This window comes from Colias croceus, chromosome 15 (genome assembly GCF_905220415.1).
Source record: "Colias croceus chromosome 15, ilColCroc2.1".
In the NCBI taxonomy this organism is placed as follows: domain Eukaryota; kingdom Metazoa; phylum Arthropoda; class Insecta; order Lepidoptera; family Pieridae; genus Colias; species Colias croceus.
Genome location: NC_059551.1, coordinates 8,430,986 through 8,456,236, shown reverse-complemented (window position 1 = coordinate 8,456,236; position 25,251 = coordinate 8,430,986). Strand labels below are relative to the sequence as shown.

At 32.4% G+C, this 25,251-nt stretch overlaps 1 protein-coding gene across 2 annotated transcripts in view; it reads right to left on the bottom strand.

Annotated features, from left to right (window-relative positions):
• The window catches only part of LOC123698255 (neuropeptide CCHamide-1 receptor-like), a 159,637-nt gene that overhangs the window by 107,777 nt on the left and 26,609 nt on the right, over positions 1-25,251 (bottom strand). The window contains exon 1 of one of the 2 annotated variants that reach the window (XM_045644835.1): positions 13,218-13,335. The exons of the other annotated variant lie outside the window; for it this stretch is intronic. The gene's annotated coding sequence lies outside the window, so the exon portion shown is untranslated. Of the gene's footprint in view, positions 1-13,217; positions 13,336-25,251 lie in introns of those variants that run through there. 2 annotated transcript variants of the gene reach the window in all.

The following is a 25,251-nucleotide window of genomic DNA, read 5'->3' as shown; positions in this document are numbered from 1 at the left end:
GACTGCATTTCAAATGTATTATCACTAATGCTTTCATAGAAATGATATTTTTCCATAGCTTTTGGTAGAATAGAGACAATGCAGTGCTTTGTGTACAGGAAACATGATTTTAAGTGTATTACTTCACTCAGTCGACTTTAAAATGCGTTTTTAAAAGATATTTTTTTGCTTGATGTTTTTTGTTTGCGGTAAAATTGGGTTATAGATTCGTTTTTAAACGAAAGTAGATAGTAGTTTATAACATGTTCCATAATAGTGAAACTGGCTATTCTGCTTTTGCTTATAAGCATTTTTCGACTAAGAAGCTAGTAGCTCTAGTTTAAAAAGTTTCAAATTCTAGTCTTACATAAGTTTTAAACATCAAAGAAGGCTCTCTTAGTCTCTAGTTCAAATATTTGGCATGTTACATGCTACTAAATCTGTGTTATGCCCATGTTATGCCCATGCTAACAAGTCTTGGCAAATTTAATATCTCACATAAGAGAAGATGTTAAACAATTTAAAAATACTTTTGATGTCATGAGGAGTTTACAGATTTCATGGCTCATTATGGTAAAAATGCCTTCATGGTTCATCATTTTATACGAAGTCATAAAGCTCAAAGTGTAATCTTCAAATGTTTGTGTGGTATTATGAATATTTTCAAGTAGCGTTGCCATGGGATTTATATTGATGACAATTTTGATTTAATTTCCGCGGTTATGAATTCTTGGAGCGTGATGGAATGTTATGATGCAAGTGTAATTTTAAGGCTTTAAGATATGGGATTATTAAATCTTCCTATTTTTCATTTTGCCTTAGCAACCGCTCATAGTTTAGAGAGAGTTAGCCTTGTAGACAGAAGCGTCCTAGCTCTTATAAATTATTTTTTCTACCCTCATGTAAAACAAATACTAAATATAATTCACCTATTACAAGAACTTTAAGACATTATAACTCGTTGTTAAATTTAGTGGATATTGATATTTTTTCTGATAAATGGCCTGTAATGAAGAACAAGATTATAAAACTTTTTTTGTCCTAATTAAATTCTTAAAACAGCATAATTCCAGTCACTTGGCGCAGGTATATTTATATGCATGATTAAGCTGTTTTAATATTTGTTATCACTTTGTATTAATTTCATAAATTTATGTTAACGCTTGTGTGTAAGCTGTGGTCACATATAACCGGTAGTGCATACGCCAACTTGTATATAAAAAAACTGTATTTAGCCTAAGTACACATGTAACGACCTTTTGTGATCCTTAAATAAAGAAAATAAAATAAATAAAATAGAGAGTTAGAAATCAAGGATGATCTTGGTTTTAAATCTGTACTAACAAGTAGGTATATTATGTTTTATAAATATTAATACTTCCTAAATACTATTAGTTTTATATGACTGGAGTAATTGAATAATATTTTAATCAACTACACTAATATTATAAAGAGGAAAACTTTGTTTGTTTGTTTGATTGTAATGAATAGGCTCATAAACTACTGGACCGATTTTGATGAAATTTGGCACAGACAATCTTTAGACCCTGAGAAATAACATAGGCTACCTTTTATTGCGTACCACGGGTGAAGCCGGGGCGGACCGCTAGTATAATATAATAGTGATATAATTAATATCATATTATCGTGAACTTTTGTGACCTTTTCAAATAATTGATTATTTTGATTGTTCGTCAATAGAAGATTTTTCCTAATGAAGACAGAATACCTAAAAAGCGTAAAAAGACTCCGTTGACAAAGAAACAAGAAGCAAAGTCTATACGAGAAAAGTAATAAGGCATTTTGAAGATTTCAATCGTCCCAAATTTAATAAGCAGTACAAATGGGACTAAATCTCTCTGTGACAAGACATTTTCATTTAAACGCTCGTAAATACATTTGATACATATAGTTTTTAAATAAGTATTAAGCGTTGCTTTCTTTCTTTTTTTTTTTTTAATTTTTTCAATTTATCTGCGCATGTTGTAACTTCACCACTGCTCGAACGGTGAAGGAAAACATCGTGAGGAAACCGACATGTCGAAGAATTAAAAAGTTCGACGACATGTGTTGTAGTGTATGTCCTTCCCTATTATCGGCTCTTAGACGCACACGTCCTCTCACTCCGACCGCCTGCAGCCAACTGAGCTGTGTGAGCGGTGTCACCGTTGCACGTGCGCAAGAGATGACATAATACTTCCCTCTCTTTCACTCACATACACTACATCCCTCCTTTATTTTAGAAATTTTTAATTTTTTCCAATTATTTTATTAAATAAAATAAAATATGCTCTATTCGGGTATGCTAGTCTATATACCTAAACACCAGTATCAGTTAGTACACACAACTCAGGGACGCGTCCGCTCCATACCAGCGATAGAGTAGAATGTGTCACCTGGCCTATAGTAATATAATTCTATCTTTATGCAACATCTCTCCTTTTCTTTTTTTTTTTCTTTTTTCTTTCCAATACGTAATGTGTATTCAAAATTATAATAATTTTTACAATAATGTATTCAAATCAATATTAATTAATAATTTTTTCAAACTCAAACCTTCATTCATCAACCAGACCTCGTCCAGAAACGTTTTCAAATCGTCAGTATAAGGAAAAAAATATGAATTTACCACTGGTTCGGAAAGCCGTCTCGACAGAGAAGAGCCGGCAAGAATATATAGGCATAGTTGCTCCTTCAAAATCATAGAAATGTAACATCTTACATAGGTATTTATAATAACAATAATGGCAATTTATTTAAGTATACGACAATCTATCATGAATAAGTTGTATAATTATATTTAAGTTTATTAAGTCATTATTTATTTATTAACCAATGGAACGAAATCGTTTTCGGTAACTTAATGTATAATATGTAAGGTATAATGTTTAAACTATGTTCCTTCTGTAACTTAACTATACTTTTGACTAAATCCTGTACTGTACTTAACGTGTTTTATTTTTTCCTTACATGACTATTGCACTACCTTGTTGATGTGGAACTAACATAGGTTATCTTCTCTCTTTTTTCCTCACTATTTATCATGACCTGCACTCCAGGTCATTTAGAAGAGGTGAATGCTGCTTCTTCTGACGCATAATTTAATTCACTTTACCTGCACCGGCATCTGCACCATTTAAGTTACCACTGTTTTCCCACATATTAAAATTATTATTAAACAATAGCTGTAGACCTTATAATTGGATTAGTAACCATCTAAGTAAAACTTCGGTACAATTATTACCAAGTAAAATACCTATAGACTAGGTATATACTTAAATGCTCGGTTATTATTTAATATCTATATTCTGTATATGTACTTCGTTACTAAAACAATATATGTTCCAATTTTAATTCAATATACCTAATAAAATCGGAATGTAAATGTATAGGTATCTGTACCCTAAATAATATAATAAATATTATTCGGCAAAATTTTAACCAAACATAATATTAATTGGTTCATTATTTATCCTTATTTAAGCAACAACAAGTTATCATATGATCCTTAGGCACAGGGAAGATTTGTTTATCTATTCGTTTGTCCGTCTCTCTTTAGTATCGCAATAAAGCGATTTATGATATATTTTTGGTGATAGTTTAGAGGCTAGAAAGTGGCAGCTTTTTTTTTATAGCGCATTAAAAATATTTAATTCATACAGAGACATGCATTTATGGTTCGCATTTGAATTCCTAATTGTATAAATTCCGATAGGTCACGCAATATTAAAATGTCACATGTATTACAATGTTAAGTTCGATAATTATCAATAATTTAAATACCAACTTTTGGGTATAAACCACTCTGACAGAATTACAGGCTTTGTGGAGCTTGCTCTGCAAGTTGCAACAGTACAATAGCATACTATATTGTACCATTGACTTCTATTGAACCGCTTTTAGCTTCTCCTGTATGTTCGTATGACTGTATGCAACCGATTCCTTTCGATTCGCTAATGACCTACCCAAACCGTACAGATTTAACTTCAGTGACAATATTACAACAATTTATTGACAATACAATAATTAATATTTAGTAAAGCGTGATTATTACTTTTTTTATACCTTCTATTTGTAACCTCAACACACACGCGGTGTTGTTCATTGTATGGTTATTACATTAATAACACATATTTAAAATTTAATTAATGTAACGAACCTAAAACGAATCACAATGTATCATTTTGTTGATGACATTTTTTATTTATTTTTTTAAATTTATTTGTTACTTATGATAACATTTGTATGTATTTGTATTACTGACAACGTAATAGCTACTTGAAAAAAAAGAAAAAGAAGATAACTTTATGACAATAATAATGGCTAAACCATGGGCTAAACATTAATCACACATTAATGGTCTGAAAATGTTTTTTTTTTTTTTTAACTGTACAATGTTAACTGTAACAATCAATAATACAATTTTTTTTTTTACCTATATTTATATAAGTATTTGCAATATTCAATTTTGCATTTCGAAATCAATACCACTACCACCTCAATATTGTAGAGATTAATACTTGGAATATATTATATTCTGACTAAGGCACGAATGGTGAACTTTTCGCGATAATACATTTTTTTATTTTTTTTTTTTTGACAAGAAATCTTTAAGGTATTTCTTAATTGATAATATCTTTTTATTTTCAATCTAGTACGATATCTCTCATATATAATATGAGCTCTTAAAAGATGTATTACGTAAGTACTTTATGAATATGAAATCAGACCAGTCTTACAAACCACCATTAAAACTTGGATTTTATATGAATTGCTACGTTGTAAATCTTATAAAATTCTTAATAACTTTTAAACTTGTAGATAAGATTATTAGTGTAGGTATTGACTTTTATAATATTATATATTTATTAATCTATTCACGTTGATGTTTCTGTTGCTAATTTTCTCATCTTTAATAAAATTGGTGTTTTTAAATTATAAAAAACAGTCGTTATTAATATAGTAATAACTAGATGCACTTGCATATATACCAATATTTGCGGTATGATGTGGTTATGATCCATTTTTTATTTTACATTAAATGATCGTCTTGAAATTGACCTTTATTATCTATCTAAATATTTAAGATTTAAGTGTATATTTGGCAGGTTGTTTGACACTATACACTATCTATCAAAGTAATTATTATCTACAATTAACGATTCATATTTTATGCCAATTGTCTATTGTCCAACTATTGTCTTTTACGGTATATTATTGTATAAATTACGTAAAAGTTGTTTTCAACGTTCCAACATGTAATAATTAACAGTGTGTTATAACCCCAAACCGGGGTGCTACATTTCCGCTGAGGGAGTAGTGTTACATTACTGCTACGTTCCGTTTAGAAAGCTTCTGCATACCTGCAACGTTCCCGCGCAGGGAATTGTCGCGTCCTTGCCACGTTCCGATAAGGAACCTCATACGCTGCTACATACCGCTTAAGACCCATCTTCAGTAGTACTACGACATTGCTACGATTGCGCTGAAGGATTACTGCAACGTTCCCGCTGAGGAAATCCTTCTACGTCTTGCTTGCTTCGGCTCCTTAATTCCTGTTGAAGGAATTCAGCGACCACCCTACCGCCTGGCCTTCGCAACGAGACGCGCACTCCATGTTAGGTCCACCTATATCAGTAAGAGGAAGAGCCCTACCGGAGGGTTTGGTCCTAGACACACCACGACCCTTATTGTTACTGATATTTGTATTTATTTTATTAATTAACTAAATTAATTGTCGACTGTATGGTGAGTAGTTCTTATTATTTTTTTTTTGTTTCCACCTCAGCTACAACGCCACATAGTATATAGATACAATAAAAATGAATAGCCAAATACCTATTATGTTGCTAAGTGTGAAACTCAAACCTCGGCGCGCGGCGTATCGGCTTGACCAATTCGGATAATATTCATATTCCAATTCGTTTAACGAACCGATAAAGAAAGAGCAAAGAGCATAACAACGTCTGCCAGGTGGCTAGTTTGAAATAATGAATATTGAGACTACTCTGTATGTCTCTCTTTCCATTTATTTTTGTTTTCGAATGTTCATTGTTTTATTACCTTACCCTGTTTATGATTATTATACTATCACTTAGGTAACCTGTCTAACTTTATAGTTGTCGGTTAAATGTGCAATACCTATCGCAGATATTTTAGGCATTGTTATCATTATGATTATTTGTTAACAAAATCTGCTATGAAATTACGAAAATATTAAGTCACTTTTAGATACGAATAATAAAAACTACTGTAAATATTTTAGCATTTACTATTTATAATCTTAAAATTGTATTATTCCATTTTTTATTTGGATAACAATACTAACCATAAGTATTTTCGAAGATAAAATAAATCTTAAAAGAAACACTATGAAATGATGACTAACTATCACATCTTTTTTTTAAAATCGCGTATTTAAGGGGAAGCTCCCTAAATTTTATGTGTTTTTGCATTAATATTCTGAAACAGGCACACATACAATCAAAATGAAACTGTAATATATGATATTGGGTCTTTTTCTTTCGATGTACAAGACAGTTACGTAATTGTAACATTTTCACTCGATTCATTTTTTTTTATTCAAAAATTATGCCTTTTTTAAGGATTATTACATTTTTTAAAGATTTACTTGGACTTTACGTCTAAAATAAATGTTAACAGTAAGAAAATAGAGTTTACTATCGAATCCCAAGATATTATTTTTCTAGATTAATTATTACCTTACTTAGTTATAAACGAAATAAGAATTGAGACTTACTTTTCGAGCTCGAACACGATCAAAGAGCGCACGCGATATTCAACTTTATTACGGCTGTATTACCATCTAGTACAGTAACCGGTCTCTCAGTGCCAGAAATGAGAAAGGGAGCCTCCTCTTAAAATTCATAATATGGGCATCACCCAAAATATAAACATTTTAAACGAGCATCACCCGTATCACATCACTACAGGTACTACTGTATTGTAATTATATTACGACTGCCAGGCATCATCTGGTATAACATTACAAAGTACACACGGGCGTCACTCGTTTTTTTTTTTTGTACTACCAGGCATCATCTGATATAACATTACAAAATACACACGGGCGTCACCCGATTTTTCTTGATCACCAGGCATTATCTGGTAATTTACTAATTAGCCTGTCTAGGAAACTTACGTTCCTTGCGTGATAGCCATTAATTACTTCTTTTATGCAATAATGAATAATCTTAAATAATACTCGTGCAACTTCACATCGAGTAATTAAATAAGATATAAGTGGGTATTTGGTATAATTCTATTTTGTAATCAGACAAGTCTATTCTGAGCTGATCGGGAATCGAACCTTCTTAGCTCATTTAATCATGTTTAACCAATCCTCTAAGCAGGTTCTTACATATCGGTATTAATAAATTTATATGTAAACAAATGTCCCAAAATAATAATCTACAGCATCGACTAAACAAAATATCACATTTAGTCTCGCATAACGCAGTTACAGTCCTATGCATGACTACGTGAGTAGTACATACTGGACGACGCTAGCTGTATACCCGTACACTGTACAGTGTATTTATCATACAGGTACCATACGCTCGAGCAATAAAGCCAGCCCGCGTATGCATTGGTATCAGTGTAGTTATGTTTACGAAAAACAATTTACAACACCTACTTTATCCAACTGACTACAATTGTTTAAGAGGTTTTGCTAAATCTTTATGTAAACGAAACCTTCGTTTTCTACGGCGCGGAGGCCTCTCGAAAGGCACGCACATGTTATTTTGTACTTTGTGCGGGTAATTATTTTATGTAAGCGGCACAAAATATCATAATGAAAATAAGTATGTGTGTATATTATTATTAACTTTAATATTCGCTTCGATGTAACTCGACTGTGGATATAATTAGTTCAATAGTTATCACACCACACCTATTTCCTCCTTTTTTTTTGTTTTGTAATTTTTAGTATCAAAGAAAATTACTTACAATTATTCCCGATTTACCTCGTCGCCAAAAATGTAGTGTATGTCCTTCCCTATTATCGGCTCTTAGACGCACACGTCCTCTCACTCCGACCGCCTGCAGCCAACTGAGCTGTGTGAGCGGTGTCACCGTTGCACGTGCGCAAGAGATGACATAATACTTCCCTCTCTTTCACTCACATACACTACATGTGTCATCCGCCAACACGCAATTGGCCAGCGTGGTGGATTATGGCCTGTACCCTCATAGGAGGCCCGTGTCCCAGCAGTGGGAACGTATAATATGGGCTGATGATGATGATGATGATGATGTTGCTTTCTTATCTATTAAGTCGGTTATTATAATCGAGGTGTAAAATTCATTCTCTTAGAAATTGCGCTTAGAAAATGTGCTCAAAATTTGTAATGATAGTATAAGGAAAGAAAGAAATCGATATACGTAATTATAGCGATAAGACCGGCAATTGTTTTATCATTAGAATAATGAATCTAATTATAAATTAAAACAAATGGCGATCTTATCGCTAAATAGCGATTACTTCCAGATAACCAGACGTGCGGAAGGAAGTTAGTTGGAGGAGAGGAATAGGGCAGAGCATAAATATAATAAGTAATATTGTTCTATAAGGCTTACATTTAAAATGTCCTCAGTAAAAGTGTTTGTCGACTAACAGGGGATTAAAATAGCAATTACATCCCGTAGTGTTGAACATTCAATTCTCTCCGACCGCGAAGTGCTTTCGACTCGGAACAATAAAAAATTTCCAGCTTGTTGACCGAGATAATAATAGATGTAAAATACTTACCTTTCGATCGTTTTGTCTTTAACTTAAAAATGTTTTCTCAAACCTTTCTCGAGAAGCACTGTTTCTATAAAAAAGCGCATAAAAATTTGTTGTTTCAAAATATGATTTCTATACAAAATATTGAAACTTTGTCAATATGCATTTAGATTTTAGATGATATCCGTTCAAGAATAGGAAGATTTCGTTTTGTCAAGATGCGCCAAGCATATATTGTTGTATCAAGAAAAGACAGATCAATCTAGTAAAAATATTATAAGGATTTTGTTTCTGAAATAATATTTTGATACTTTAAGTAGGTTCTTGAAATAATATTTTATGTTTATGTTTCTGAAATAATATTTTGATACTTTTAGTATCGAAATGACTTTTTTAAATTGCGTGTATGTTACAAATAGCACATTTTTCATTTAAGGATAGGTCACAGTAAAGCCGTTTATGGTTAACATATTTAAAGAAATATTCAAAAGGAAAATAATTCCTTTTAGTCTAGAAAATTCTTTTTAACGAAGCACCAAGAATACGGTTTAGTTTACAATTTTTCTGAATCGCTTTGATTCCTTTTTTTATATTAAATTAAGACTTGTTAAAAGTTTTCTTATAAAGAACTGATGATTTTAAAAACAACTGTAAAGGATAGTTGAAACTAAGATTTTTTTCAGTTATTTATTATTTAGAGATTAAATATTCGACTAAATCAAGGCACTTTCATACAATATTTGATCTTATTCCAAAATGAAATATAACCTTGTTTAATAAAAACGTAATTAACACGGTCGTAAATATAAAAGATGAGTTTATGACTCTCTTTAATGATTCAAGGTCAAGATGTCTAGGTCATTTTATTCGACCATATTTAGGTTCTTAGTTATTTAAGGACTGTATGTAACCCAGGTTTATTGTTATACTCTTATACTAGTTTTAACTTTTATAGCGCGATTTCACATCCAGCAGTCTTCGTGGACAGATGGGAAAGCAATATGTCTTGAGACATTGCGTTAAAATCCATGTCTCAAGCACATTGTGATTTAAAATAGCATTGTTAATAATTAATTGTGTAATTTTAATATTAACATAGTTTTAAGGGAATAAGATACTAACAATTATAAAATGGATATTGCAATTATCTGAAATATATAAAATTAATTAATTAAATATAAGATGATTAAAGATCGTAATACATTGGTAGTAAGTAATACTTCAGTTATCAACATATATTTGTCATAGACTATTAACTCGAATCGAAGTTCGACAGAGATGTCTCAACAAGCTTGGAGCCGAGTTTAATTAACATCTCGTGTGTTCTGAAACTAATCGGCCGTTTAGAACTTCAAAATTAATTCTATTAAGCCGTGTTTACAGTTAACTGTCGTTTATCTTTAAATACGTTAAAACTTTGTACGTTGTTAGTATAGTAAGATTGTAACAAGGTTAGTATTAAAAACGTATTTTAATGTACTCCATAGTAACGTTTTGGTAATATAACGAAATTGATGAAATGTTTTCTTGTGCGTGACTACGCTCGCTGTTCGAAGCGTCGGGTTGATAATAAATCGTGTTTAAAATTAAAATCCGTTAAAAAGTCTAATTGAATACCTTACTACCAGAAAGTTCTTTATCTTTATCTTTTATATTATTAATAATTATTAATTTCAATGTCTTGTTCTAAAAAATAGTTATTTATTCTAACATTTTTTTTATTTTAAAGAAAACATTCCGCATTCATTTTTGAAATATGTTTCTATTGCAAAAACCATTCGCTTCTGGCATTCGCCGGCCACTGCCGTGGCACTAACTTAAATGACAATAAACAAGTTCAAAAAATATTCAGAATTTTTTAATGTTTTACGGACTTTATATATTTTATACGATCTGGCCAAATGTGGATGACCATATCGTGAAACGTTGACGATTTAACGATCTGATCAAACCATGTTGGCCATTTCGTGAAATTTCGTGAAATGATCGATCATATCATGAAATGAGCAAATCTACGATATGGCCACGACATATCCACCGTGTAGAGGTCACGTTTCTTTTAAATGCCATATTTAAGAGAAACGTTGAGCGTTCTGAAATTTAATTAAAGCTGAAAAGTGTATCTATTGTTGTTGTTTTTTCAGATGAGTTTTTGCGAAATGCATCGTTTTAACAATATCTTTTAAATGCTTATATATACAAAATTTTACTTCATAAGTTTCATATCTGAAAACGTAGTAAAATTACTTCCAGGTATAATTTCAATATACTTTTTAAATGTATTGTTAATAATAAACTCTATTTCGGCTACAATATTCATTGAATAATTATAATTTTTACATTAAAATATAGACATATTTTTAAGCTATTGCATAGCTTCTATCGCGGGCCTTGAGCGCGGAGACCGAATCCAGAAATTGTGTATCGAAAAACCTCACGCTCCGCACTCCGACAGGGACGGAGGTTAACTTGAAGGCATGCTATGCAATAGCTTTACCGCGGCAGTCCCCGAGTGCCACACGTATTTTTTAATTTCAGGTTAATTAACTTCTATTGAACGCACTAGCAAGAAAAAACATGCAGCTTAGATGATTAGATAACTAGAGATTCAGTATAAATACAGGTAGCTGTTCTTGGCAAAGTGGCCAAGACAAGTATTATCTTGTTATATCGCTAGGATAATCTAAGGGCTTTGGTGTAAAGATAGTCTGAATAATTAGTGGTATTTGGTATATTTAGAATCTCTTCCTTGGTTATAAGATTAGTGTCTAAGCTTTACAAAAATTAAAAATATATCGGTAGAGATTCACAAAATAATAAAGTAAGAATATTTGTTCAGAGTTAAGTTTTTTAATCAAAATAAATGTAAAATCCTATATTCTAGATATTGAGTAAAAACTTATATAAAAACAATACATATTATTTGTTATTTCAATATATATTTTTTACGTGATCAGTGTATGCTAAACTACAAGTCTCTTCGCGCTACTCCCACTCCTGGTATTGGTATACTAAATACTACCTACTAAGTGGGACACCCTGTATACTCTAATGCGACAAAGCGGAAATATCAGGCTTTAATAATAATTGTTGTAATGAAAGTCCAACACGCTACGTAACTATGTATTTTTCATGTCGTACATCGACCCCAAAAGAACACCAGAACAACACCAGAGTCAAGTCCATTTTTCCTGTAAACAACCAATATTTACATTGTCACTTATATTGCTAGGAAAATATTTACTAAATGATCTTCGTCTAACAGCCTTTTGGCGGGAAAAGAGGCCATAATAGGATTATATTGTTGGTTACAATATTACAATAGGAAGATTTTCGTAAGGGAAAATCTTACCTTAGGTTGGTACCTACTAAGTTGATTGATTGCAATTTATAATTGAATATTCTCTTAGGATTTAGTGATGGATAAATCTACATATAATGGTGAATGACGTTCAAAGATTGAAGCGTGACCTACATCTTGGTCTGATTTCAGAGAGAGATTTTTAACTGAAGTAGGATATAGGATAATGATTATTTATTACATGAATGAATGTTAAACCTTAATATGGTAAAAGTATTTTATTAAAAAAAGTAAAAAAATAATCACACTCGAAAACAATGTGTGTCCAATATTATGGGTACCATTCACAGGCGCACCCACCCGCTGGATTTGTAGCTGGCAATAAGTCCGCGGACAAATCTGCGTGTGTATGTGTAGTAGTGCGCTGCTCGCGGCTCGGCGCGGCGCTCGCCGTCTGGAGACGCGAGCGCCGCGCCGCATCCGAGCCGCGCCGGACAAATCCGTACGTGTGTGTGCGCGCGTTGATTTGTTGGTGAACTTGAGTCATTCGCCATATACTTAATTAATTTTATAAATAACTAGCTTTCCACCCACAGCTTCGCCCGCGCAGTCAAAGAAAAACCCGCATAGTTCCCGTTCCCATGGGATTGCCGGGATAAAACCTATCCTATTTCCCGGGGTAAAAAGTAGCCTATATCCTTTCTCGGGTATCAAAATATCTCTATACCAAATTTTATACAAATTGCTTCAGTAGTTAAGGCGTGATTGAGTAACAGACGGACAGAGTTACGTTCGGATTTATAGGTAATATTAGCATGGATTAAAAGAATTCATAAATCACAACGCACTTATTTATTTATGGTGGATTCTAGATATTAGATTTCGATTTTTAGAGTCTCTAGTAAGTATTTAAAAAGAAAAAAGGTTCAGTTCTTTAAATCAGAAAATGTTTATTAATTATTATGTTAAGAATGGTTTATTAGTAAAATTTTTATAAATATATTATTTTAATTGAAAAAAGTTAAACAAATGTGCAGTTCTAGTTTCTAGTTCGTTCGTTCTTTTTTTCTTCGTTGTTTCAGCCATTTATTTGCCCACACGCGCTTTTTTTTCTGCGTTAAAAATATTGCACCGACTACTAGAGCCAGAGCTTTTTTTCGTGGTAGGATAGTTACGTGCAAGGCTCACCAAAGTTCACAGTCGACTGGACTGCAACTCGGCGCTCGTGTAGTGTGTGGGCGATGACGGATTTGTCCACGGATTGGTACGGCTCGGGGCTCGGCTCGCGGTGCGTGTAGTGAATGCCGGGCTTTAGATTGAATAAACATTTTTCATTTAAAAATCGAAATGACAGATGATGATATTTTCTTAACTCAAGGCATTGTATAAAAAACAAACTGCGCTATTTAAAATACACATTAATTAATAAATATTAAACTAGGGAAGTTCTAGAAACCTGCAAAGCGCAACCACAATTATAAAATTAAAATAGAAAGCCTAATATTTCAGTTAATTAAATGAATCTTAGAACAACGCAGAATTAATTTCGTTCAATTTTCTGGGATATTTTTACCGTTTTGAAATACTTTGAAATAAGACCTTTTTGTATTCTACTAGAGTTATATAAGGCAATCATTTCACTGAACCCCATTAAATTAAAATATTTATAGTAATCATTAATTATTTTATGTTTTTTGGGCGAAAACAACAAATTACGATTTCAACACAGCTTTCATTCAACGCTTTATATTTTCGCAATGATTCAACTAAATAAAAAAAAATGTGTGCTTTAACAAAACACTGAAGCAAGAAGGACACTCTAATTTCTATAATTACCAAAGAAACAATGCATTTCTTTCTGCTAGGAAGAGCCTTCTTCACTTAAAAAGGACCTTACAATTTATAACCAATATGTCACGTAGCGATCAATACAATCATACATTCCAATTCAATTGACCTATTCAATCACCTTTATACAGGTACATATTTAGTCCAACAACAGAACCATTTAGTGATTAGTTTGCAATAAGCCTTCTGCCTAAGTGACCGGTTTGTATGGTAAGGCTAAGATGGCAGGCTTTGTGCACATAAATAATAGCCCATTCGATAACCGGCACTTCAAGATTGATAATACATCTATTGAGAAAACGATTGCTTCTGATTGGATGTTTACGTTAAATAGTGTTTGCAATATTCTGTATATTATTTAGTTTAATGTAGTCAAAGGAAAGCGAATTTTATATTGTGAAACTAGCTGTGCTCCTTTGCATTGCTCCGCTCCTGTTGGTCTTAGCGTGATTATAAGCCTTTCTCGATAAATGGGCTATCTAACACCGAAACAATTTTTCAAATCGGACCAGTAGTTCCTAAGATTAGCACCTTCATACAAACAAACAAACTCTTCAGCTTTTTAATATCTATACATATAATAAATCTGTAGAAGGGTCAATTCTGTACATTGAAAATATTGAAAAAATAAATAACTGGATCGATACCAAACCCAAATATGTGATTAAAAAAATTTTTGTCTGTCTGTCTGTCTGTCTGTCTGTCTGTCTGTATGTTCAGGCATCACGTGAAAACTATCGGTTCGATTTCGATGAAACTTGGTATAATTATACCTTATTATCCTGGGCATAAAATAGGATACTTTTTATCCCGGAAAAATACGTAGAAAAAAAGTAAATCTTAATTTTTCCGCGCGGACGGAGTCGCGGGCAGAAGCTAGTTATAAAATATAAGTATAGATGAAATGTCACATAGTACTTTCTTGTGTTTGATTTTACGCGAGTATTATTAGATAGAATAAAACATTTAGAAATTATCTATCGGATGTTAATGTAATGCAATTTATTGATAAATATCTCCCTCCATAATACACGGGTACCACCAGTAATCCCGACGACGAGCGTGGTCACTGGGAGACAAAGATGCAAAATGTTGGGATAATGAAATGTCGCCTTTAAAATAAGTATCATCTAGTACAATTTCTTTTGAAATCGGTTCAGTCGTTCATGAAATATTATCCACGTGTAACCTTAAATTAGTCAGTTTTTTATCGGAGCGTTATTCTATTTGTATGAGAAACTTTTTCGAATATTTCCTGTCTATATTAGCATAATAGAAAAGATGTAAAATATTTGCACATTCTGTCTGAAGTTTATGAATTATGATTATATAATGAGTTACTTATCCAAAAATGTCTTCTTATACTCTTTTTATTAAATCTGGGTATATTAAAGTAACACTGGACGCATAAGGTCCATGTTTTAAGACCTTAGAATCAAAAAGTGGAATAAAGTCCACCTTAAAAGGATATAAAGTAAACGTTTCAGAATTTATGTGAGAAGTTCTAAACCTATCCATGCAATATAGTACCGGCTAAGGTACCGGCTGTGTATAATCTGACCTGTGTATATTTGGAAATTTCTCCTTTACCTTTCAGTACAACAGGTTTTCGAATTTCATGATACTACAAAATAAGACTACAAAAACATGTCGAGCGCTATAAAATTGACCGGTGCAAATTTTTGCGGCGCATTTTTATCACGAGTTTAAATGAAGTTCAACTATTCCCGGATAATTTAGTTAAAACCAGATGCGGTTATTTTACACAAATATTGACGTAAAATGTTTCCTGTTAGTTTAAACTTTTATAGCGTGTTGCTTTTAGCTACTGTAACCATATTGATATTTTTAGCATATAGCTCTAATTTGTGGTTTTGGGAAAGGCAAATTATTATAAGAATGTATTAATTAATTGTTTAGTTATAATTATTTAAGATTTCCATCATCATCGTCAATATTAAATAATTTTCATCATGACCAATATTATTATTTGCCATCCTTACACAATCTAATCTTTTTCATTACATGTAATAATCCAATTGATGAGCAGCCAGAAAGGAGTAGCTACTTTTTGTTCCTGGTTCCCTGAAACTATTTTACTTCATAAATTGAGCAGTGGGTGTGAAGATAAATTGAAATGAATTTTTGCACGTTCGTTTTATGTTACCTGGATGAGATCAATCCATCAAAAGAAAAGTGGTAACTGGTTTTTCACCAATTTGATTGTGTATTTATGGAAGTAAAATTATATGAAGTAATGTTCACAATACGTACTATTTGTTTGAAAAATGTTTGGACAATTTTGTGTCATGAATGATGGGAAAAGAAGTAAACTTTTTTAATCTAAATTCTATTTACCATATGTCATTTCTTTCATAAGTAGAGCTACGTGTAAGTTATTTAAAACATTTATCATTTTACAAATAAATTGCATTCAGAAAAGATTGAATTCAGTCGTTAGTATCATCGTCTTAAAGAGCTTTAAAGGTTATCAAAGAGTCGATTGAGGAAGCAATATTTATTCTAGAAGAATTTTATTTATATTTTTAAGTTATATGTTAAAGTGGACTTTGACCTATAGTTGTTGGAACCAGCCAGGAGGTTTTACAGAGGTAAAAAGCGGGAAGTTAGAAAAGGGACATCTGCCATAAAATGCTAAACAACGTCATGAACTTTTTGGGTTTAGAAGTTTGAAAATAGATTACGAAGTTGTCAGGTATAAACTTACTTACAAGTGATAATAAGATTCCCATAATACCTTCTAAAATAATTTTCTAATCTTTATACAAAAAGTACTTGTAAACAATCAAATATCTCCTTTTTATAAGTATAGATACGAAATTCATTGACAAATAAATATTTTTTTTGTTCCTATATGAAGCTTAACGCCTGTAAATTTAATTAAAAATGCGATATAGGTACACATAATAACTACACTTCTATAAAAACGTGTTCACCGTAACTCTAAAGTGCAATATCGCGACATTTCACTGCCCGTAGCAAAAGTAATGTATGAACGAATTTTACAATGCCCCCGGACGCGGTGGTTCCACTATAAACTTCGTATAAACTTTTACACCCTCGATAGTAAGTAACGACTGCAATTTCCTTAGTGCAATGGCGCAACATAAACACAACAGCTCTGAGGTTGTACTATGTATTTGACTTTTTATAGAGAAGTTTATTAGTTATAAAGATTTTTTTAGCATAAGTAATTAATTTTATATTTCGACAGACATTGTTCGCTTAATATCAGGTACCGGCTTACAAAAAACAATAGAATATTAAAAATATTGCTATATAGGAATTAGAAGTATACCTACATGACGTAAAATTGATAAGCATATATCTGTACGAAAGTACGAATATGATAAAAATAATAAGCATGAAGTATGATGAATAAGCTGGTCAGATCATCAAATTTATTTGACGTTTACGCACTTTGGTTATCTGTGCTCGAGCTTATTAAATGATCAATCAAATGGCACAGATAAGAAATATAATACGCCATAGATTAAATAATCGTGCAGGTATTTGCGAAGTTTATACGGTACTCAAATTTGATGGTGTTTCCATCATAGATAGCTATAATACGTCTTTCGTGCGATTTTCCACATAAAATGCCTAATTACCCTCGTTATAATAAAGTTTATAGGTTTGCACATTATGGCCTGAATGTTTATGAATGTATATTTATAGACAGTCGATTTATTGTTGACTAGCTGTGCCCGCGACTTCGTCCGCGTGGAATAGTGACTGCATAGTAGTTACGACTGATCTTAAATTATTGAGTAAACACAGACTACCATAAATAATTAAAAGAACTGTAAGTAAAATTTATTACTAAACTGAGCTAAACAATACAAAAAAAATGCCTTATTAATTTTCTACGTAAAATTTCTTTTAAATTATGTCATATTATTTTTAGGCACCAGGGGGGAGGGGAGCAAATTTCTTTTCCTTCCTTCCTTGTATGGATGTTTTAACTATGTATCGTGCAGCAACTGATCAGCTTAATCGATACTCAGTTTTTATCAAATCCAGCACAAAATCCAAATCAGATCTTTCCTGAATCCTGTCTCACGCCTGTAGGTAGTAACTAAACCGTATAGACCGTGCAATAAAAATTAAAAAAAAAAAAAAACAGCGCTACGAAGAAAAGTGCATAGAAAAAGGAATAAATAATTTCACAAACTTCCCGAAGATTTTTAAAAATAAATACCATTTTAAATATTTATAAAAAAAAAACAAAGTCGTCGGGGCTGCCAACATCATCATAATATACCTCATTATCAAAATATATGGTACTTACTTAATTTTAAAGATCGTCGGGAAGTTTGTAAAATAATTATTTATTCCTTTCGGTTTCTTATTTTCATGTAATATTTTCAAGTGAGCGAGACCTACCTCTACCTCCATATTACATTCCTACATCATATTGATATCAATAAGTTTGTTGCTCCTTGACATCTTTTAAGTTGGGCCGTAACTGTGCACAAATTGTAATGGACCACAGTGGCAAAAGAAGTGGTATACTTAGGAAAAAATATTGCCAAGGGCCAGGCTTATGTAGCTTTGAGTAGAGTTCAAAATTTCCAGGGTGTGGCTATCCTCTCGCTCCCGTATCCCCTCTTCTTTCACAGACTTTCAACCCTTCCCTTTCCATCCCTAGTAAATGGCAGAACCGATTTTGATGTAAACCATATCTAATTGTACCTATATGTACACGTCATATCCTGTAGTTTGATGCTCCATTTGGTTTATTTATCCCCACTGTCACCCCTAAAAAGCCCTAAATGTAATAAACGGATGAACCGATTTCGATAAAATATGACTAATTGTAATTCACACGTTGCCCTTTCATATTTTGATATGCCGCTTGAGTATATTATTTGACCACATTATTCATTCCCACTTTTACCGCTGTAATCTAATAAATGGATAAACCGAATTGGATAAAAATATAACTAAGTGTACTTCACCCGTTATGCACTTTTATTTGGTACTAGCTGTGCCCGCGACTTCGTCCGCGTGGAATAGCGACTGCATAGTAGTTACTACTTTACATACAATTATTTAGTAAACACGTACTACCATAAACAATTCATAGAATTGTTAATAGAATTTATTACTAATCTAAGCTAAAAAACTTACGTACTTTCCGGAAATCCGGGGCATTTTCCGGGGATATCCAGAAAATGCCTGTAAAATATCTGGAAATTCCCCCGGAAAATGTGTGAAAATGTCCGGGAAATACCCGGAAAATATCCGGAAAATGCGTGAAAGTGTTCGGGAAAAGCGTGGAAAATGCCTGAAAAATTCCCGGAAAATGTCAGAAAAATGTCTGGAAAATGCCTGGAAAATCCCCGGAAAATGCGTGAAAATGTCCGGAAAAGGCGTGGAAAATGCCTGGAAAATCTCCGGAAAATGTCAGGGAAATGTCAGGGAAATGTTCAGAAAATGCCTGGAAAATATCTAGAAAATATCCGGAAAATGCGTGAAAATGTCCGGAAAAAGCGTGGAAAATGCCTGGAAATCCCCGGAAAAATGTCAGGGAATGTCCGGAAAATGCTTGGGAAATGCCTGGAAAATGCCTGGGAAATATCTGGAAAATATCCGGGAAAAGCGTGGAAAATGCCTGGAAAATCCCCGGAAATTTCCTGGGAATTACCCAGAAAATTCCCGGAAAATATCTGGAAAACGCGTGATAATGTCCGGAAAAGCGTGGAAAATGCCTGGATAATCTCCGGAAAATGTCAGGGAAATGTCAGGAAAATGCCTGGGAAATGCCTGGAAAATATCTGGAAAATATCCGGAAAATGCGTGAAATGGTCCGGAAAAGGCGTGGAAAATGCCTGGAAAATCCCCGGAAAATGCGTGAGGAATTGCACGGAAAATGCCCGGAAAATATCCGGAAAATGCGTGAAAATGTCCGGAAAAAGCGTGGAAAATGCCACTTCAAATTTGCGAAGTAATTAAAGCAGACAACCAAAAAAAGAAAAAATAAAAACTACTGGGCCTATCCGAATAAAATTTTTATGGGACCAATTCGACACCATCCCGCATCGAACAAAAAAAGAATCACGTAAATCGGTTCAGAAACCTCGGAGTAATCGGTGTACATACATAAAAAAAAAAAAAAAAAATATACCGGCCGAATTGATAACCTCCTCCTTTTTTTGAAGTCGGTTAAAAAGAAAGCTTAAATCTTTCATATTAAATGTATATGGGATATTCATATTTCATATTATGTACTTAATGTATGGGAGGGTTTAAAGATATTTTTTTTGATATTTCTCGATTTATTTAAAAAAATGATTACGGCCATTATTAGGTTAAGTACTTTCGATATCAGTTTAAAGTTTTTTGTTATTGTAATACTTACAAAAAAAAAATCGCCTGTGCACACTGAACGATTACACCTTGTACATGAATGCCTTAGCAAATGTTCACCGTGATTATTTAAATGATCATAATTTTTTTTATTAATGAACCAATTGACATGAATTAAACACTAAATGACAAAAAAAAATTAACTACAGTTTTGGGTTCGGGATCAATTTAATAATTACACCTGCTAATAATTTTTTACATATTTTCATTGTATAAAATCGTAACATAATTTCCTTTATGTATTGTTCTATTAACACATAGATAATATCTTCCCAAGGTACTAAATTTTAATAAAAAAAGTTGTTTTTGTTATTTATATCTTAAAAAGAGTATTTATATCAGACAGAAATAAACATAAAATTTTTATAAGTTTTATGGAAGCTGAATGTAATGCAAATGGGCAAATTTAAAAGTAAAATTAGGTATTTAAAATAAATAAATGAAACAACTACCAATTACAGAAAAACTTCTTTTTCGGTTGAAAATTTCTGGATCATGAGTATAATTCTTTATCTCTTACCTTGGGCAGTCTGGAAGAGATCGCTAGTAAGCGATAAGACCGCCTTATGTACATACCGTGTTAATCCATTTGTTATGATTGTAAATATTTTACTTGGTGTGGTACGTATATTACCACACCAATTGATAAATAATATGTACTCTGATCCCAGTACGATCTGTACCGCGATAGCCATAACGATAATAAAACAATCAGATGACAGTAAAGCACGATTAAAAATCATACTTGTACAGTAGTTGTGAGTGCAATATTTACGTTTCAAAATAACATTTTTTTTGGTACTAAAACGTAGGTAGATTCTCACGCACGCACGCTGATACGTGGTTGGCTGCCCCTTTTCTCATTCCCGAAAAATATCCTCTAAAATTACCCAAGATTCTTCCAATGATTGTACCATACGTTGGAAATTAACTTTATTCAACAATTGACCACGCGCCAGGATACGTATTTCTACTACATCCTCATGCAAATCGTTAATTTTTATGAACATTGAATCTGTAAATAAAAAAAAATGAAAAGATTACTTTACCAAATTTTATTAAAAAGCTACTAACAAATAAAATTCTATCAAGAACTAAAGTGACCTTCTTTGGGCGTTTAATATAGTCTTGTAAAAGTTATACATAAAAATAAAATTTCATCATTTTCTTATTTTGACGTAACTTCAATCTAATTAAAAACATGAGTCTAACTATATAATTAATTAATAAAGAATAAATATAAAAGCTACAACTTACCTTTTGTGGGAACGCAAGAAGGATTTTTTAAAATGTCACAATTAACTGTTAATAGTGTCTTGTTTGACATCAAATAATAAACATCTACCCTCACTTGTAAAATTTTATTTAGTATCTTTTTAGTATATTCACATAAAATATAAGCACCTGAAGTGGACTCTGGGAAGACATGGGTTAAAAAGTTAAATAAATAAGTACAATTAAAAACCCCACCAACATCATATTATTTAATTTTTAATTATAAATTTGCAAGAAGCGTTAAACATGTAAATTGATTTGATTTTAATGAAGTCTCATAGATGGCGCTGTTTCAAATTTGTCTTTATACTACTAAGATTCATTAAACTGTTTCTCTGCCAAAATTACGTAAATGACGTAGTTTTTATAGTGTAAAGCTAGATAATAGCGTGGCTTACCCAAAAACAACATTTAAACATGAGTCTTTAGATTGTACGCTGTGTAATACACGGAATACATTAGAAAAATAAAGGTTCACAGCTCCTCCCCCGGAGGTGATAGCATGATAATGTGTATATAAAAGCCTCACCCGACCTGTTAGTAATATTCATGCAAAATTTGAAGTCAATCTATGCGGTTCTTTTCGAGATTAGCTCGGACAAATATACAGACAAACAGACAAACAGACAAACCGACAAACAGACAAACAGACAAAAATTCTAAAAACTATGTTTTTGGCTCTATATCGATTATAGATCATGGATTATGTATTCTTTTAAAAAAATATTCAATGTACAGTTTTGACTTTCCTACGATTTTATTATATGTATAGATGTCACTTGGGTATATTTGACAACATTCGTTTTTTTTCATTCCCACTTTTACCCATAAAAAGGTATAAATAAATGGATGAACCGATTTTGATAAAACATGTCTAATTAAACTTTACACGTCATGCCCTTTCATATGATATATCACTTGAGTATATTTTTGACAAATTCATTTTTTTATTACCACTTTTTAATGGATGAACCGATTTTGATACACTTTATCTAAGAACCAGCGTCGGTAAATATGCTGCCTAACTAAAAAAACCGCATCTAATTCGGATTACCTGTTAGCGAGCTACGGTGGCACAAACAGAGACACACACACACACACACACACACACATAGCGGTCAAACACTTATCACCCATCTTTTTGCGTCGGGGGTTAAAAATATAATACGACATAATTTAAAGGACATTTTATGTATAAATTTACCTAGAAGTAAGAATAATTCTAATTTGAACAACCCCCCCCCCCTCCCTTGGGCACTTTCGATATGATCACTTGGACATTTACAGGAATAATAATTGTAACAGATAACTTACGTTTTATCGTATAGTGTATAGAATGCCTTAGCAAATGTTCGCCGTGAATACTTAAATGGTCATAACTTTTTTATTTACGAACCGATTGACATGAAATAAACACTAAATGTTAAATGAAGATTAGCACAATATATTAGTGAAAACCGCATCTTAATCGGATAAGCCGTTTCTGAGATTAGCGTGCACGAACATACAGACAAACAGACAAACAGACAAACCGACAAACAGACAAACAGACAAAAATTTTTTTAACTACAGTTTTGGGTTTGGGATCGATTTAATAATAGCACCCGCTAATTTTTTTTTATATATTTTGATTGTACAGACACGACTTTTCTAGAATTTTATTATATGTATTGATGATGATGATGATGATTGATATTGAGATCAGAGTTAAGCAGACATTAAATTAGAAATAGTTAACGTAACTAAATACTGTAATTATTTACATTGCAATTGCATTACATAATCGCAAAATTGAGTTGTTTGTAACGATATTTCTTAACGCAATCTATGTATTCATTTTTAGAAGGTAATAACCCACTAACTTATGATGTATGTTAAAATAATTGTATTTTCATTACTAGGTATAGGATGCTGTTAAATTCTCGTATGTATGATTTTTACTATTTCCTAGTGTTTCATTTTACGCGAGTATTATGCATTTAGAAATTAAAGACTTTTAACGGATTTTAAACGCGATTTATTCTTTATTATTTTCCTGACGTTTCGAACACTTTACAGCGAGCGTGGTCACGAGGAGACTGAGATGTTGTACGTCTTGACGGTCATTCAAAAATTGCTATTTGTAAACTACCTCCACCTATTCCTCCGTAGTTGGTATGTGGAGTATTTTTCCGGATGTTGACAGTATTGGCACTTGGCAGTATACCGCAGACTTCTTGTGACGCCGATGCTTGATATCCGCAATGTGCTCCTTCAGTTGGTTAGCAATGCTTCTTTTTGTTTGGCCATGTTTGGATGTATGAGAGACCACAGTCACAGTCTAAGTTGAAATATCACTATCACTACATAGTATAAAACAAAGTCGCTTTTTATGTCCCTATGTCCATCTGAATGCTTAAATCTTTAAAACTACGGAACGGATTTTGATGCGGTTTTTTTTTAATACATAAAGTGATTCAATGGGAAGGTTTAAGTGTATAATTTATTAGGTTTGAGACAAAGCGGGCGAAGCCGCGGGCAAGCTAGTACAAAATAAATGAAAGATGATAATGGAAAGTTTGAACTTCTGTAGGTGAGTTTGCAGGAAGAAATCTACTTGTAATGCATGCTGCATCTATTATTATAAAACTAATATTTTCCTGTATATTTCAGGTATACCTTCAGGATCCATTTTATTTCGTGCTGTGAATTGAATTGGCCGGATTATTAAATTATTGGCTATTTACAGAATTTAATTATACCTTTGCAAAGGTACCAATTACTTAATCATTTAGTCACTTAAATAAGTTAATTAATGAGCTCATCAGCCAACTTTAAGCTACTTTTATCCATCTAATTAAATAAGTCCCTGACTTAAAAATTAATTATCTTATTTATAGCAAAATATTTGCGTTTTAATCGTATTCTTGGTGTTAAAAAATTTAATTTTAAAAATGCCATTCCTTTCTTTTTAATAAAACTAATATATGGTAATCTTACCCAGGTTTATGAAGGTCTACGAAGGGTAAAAGGTGATACATTTGCATATTAAGAAAATGGATGAGTGAAACTGATTTGAAATGCTAATATAAATATATGCTATGCTGTAACGAACTTGCATTTTTTGATGAAGATGTTGAACAATCTTCGGCACGAATTAGGACAGCTCGCCAGGTTATCCACCATAGATCGTTGTCAAAAAGTAGAATGTGTAAGCTACTGTGTTTTTTTCGATAATTGAAAAAACTGGAAGCCTGTAAACTTTCATTCTCCTTATGAATAGATTCTTTATCCCTGAGGTGTAATTTAAAGTCGGCAAATCATTTTCAAAGACGTTAAGGTGCTTTTCCACTAAAAGTATCGCTTCAAACGTCAAAATAAATGAAGCGATATGATTGGTTATTTAGAAACACATTCCTCGCTATACATCCTCGCAATAATTGGTGGAAAAGCACCCGTAGGCTACTGAAAATGTTCATGGGACCTACGTATGATGGTACGAGTTACCATCGCAGATGAACCCTTTATATGCTTTAATCTTTTAAACTACGCAACGGATTTTGATGTGGTTTTTGTTAATAGAGTGATTCAAGAGTAAGGTTTTAGGCGAAGCCGCGGGCGGTAAGCTAGTACGTTATAATTTTCAAAGTTCTTTGTCCATTGCCAACATTATAAACCACATAACCTAACAAGTTACAATATTTTTATGCCCTATATAATCACGGAA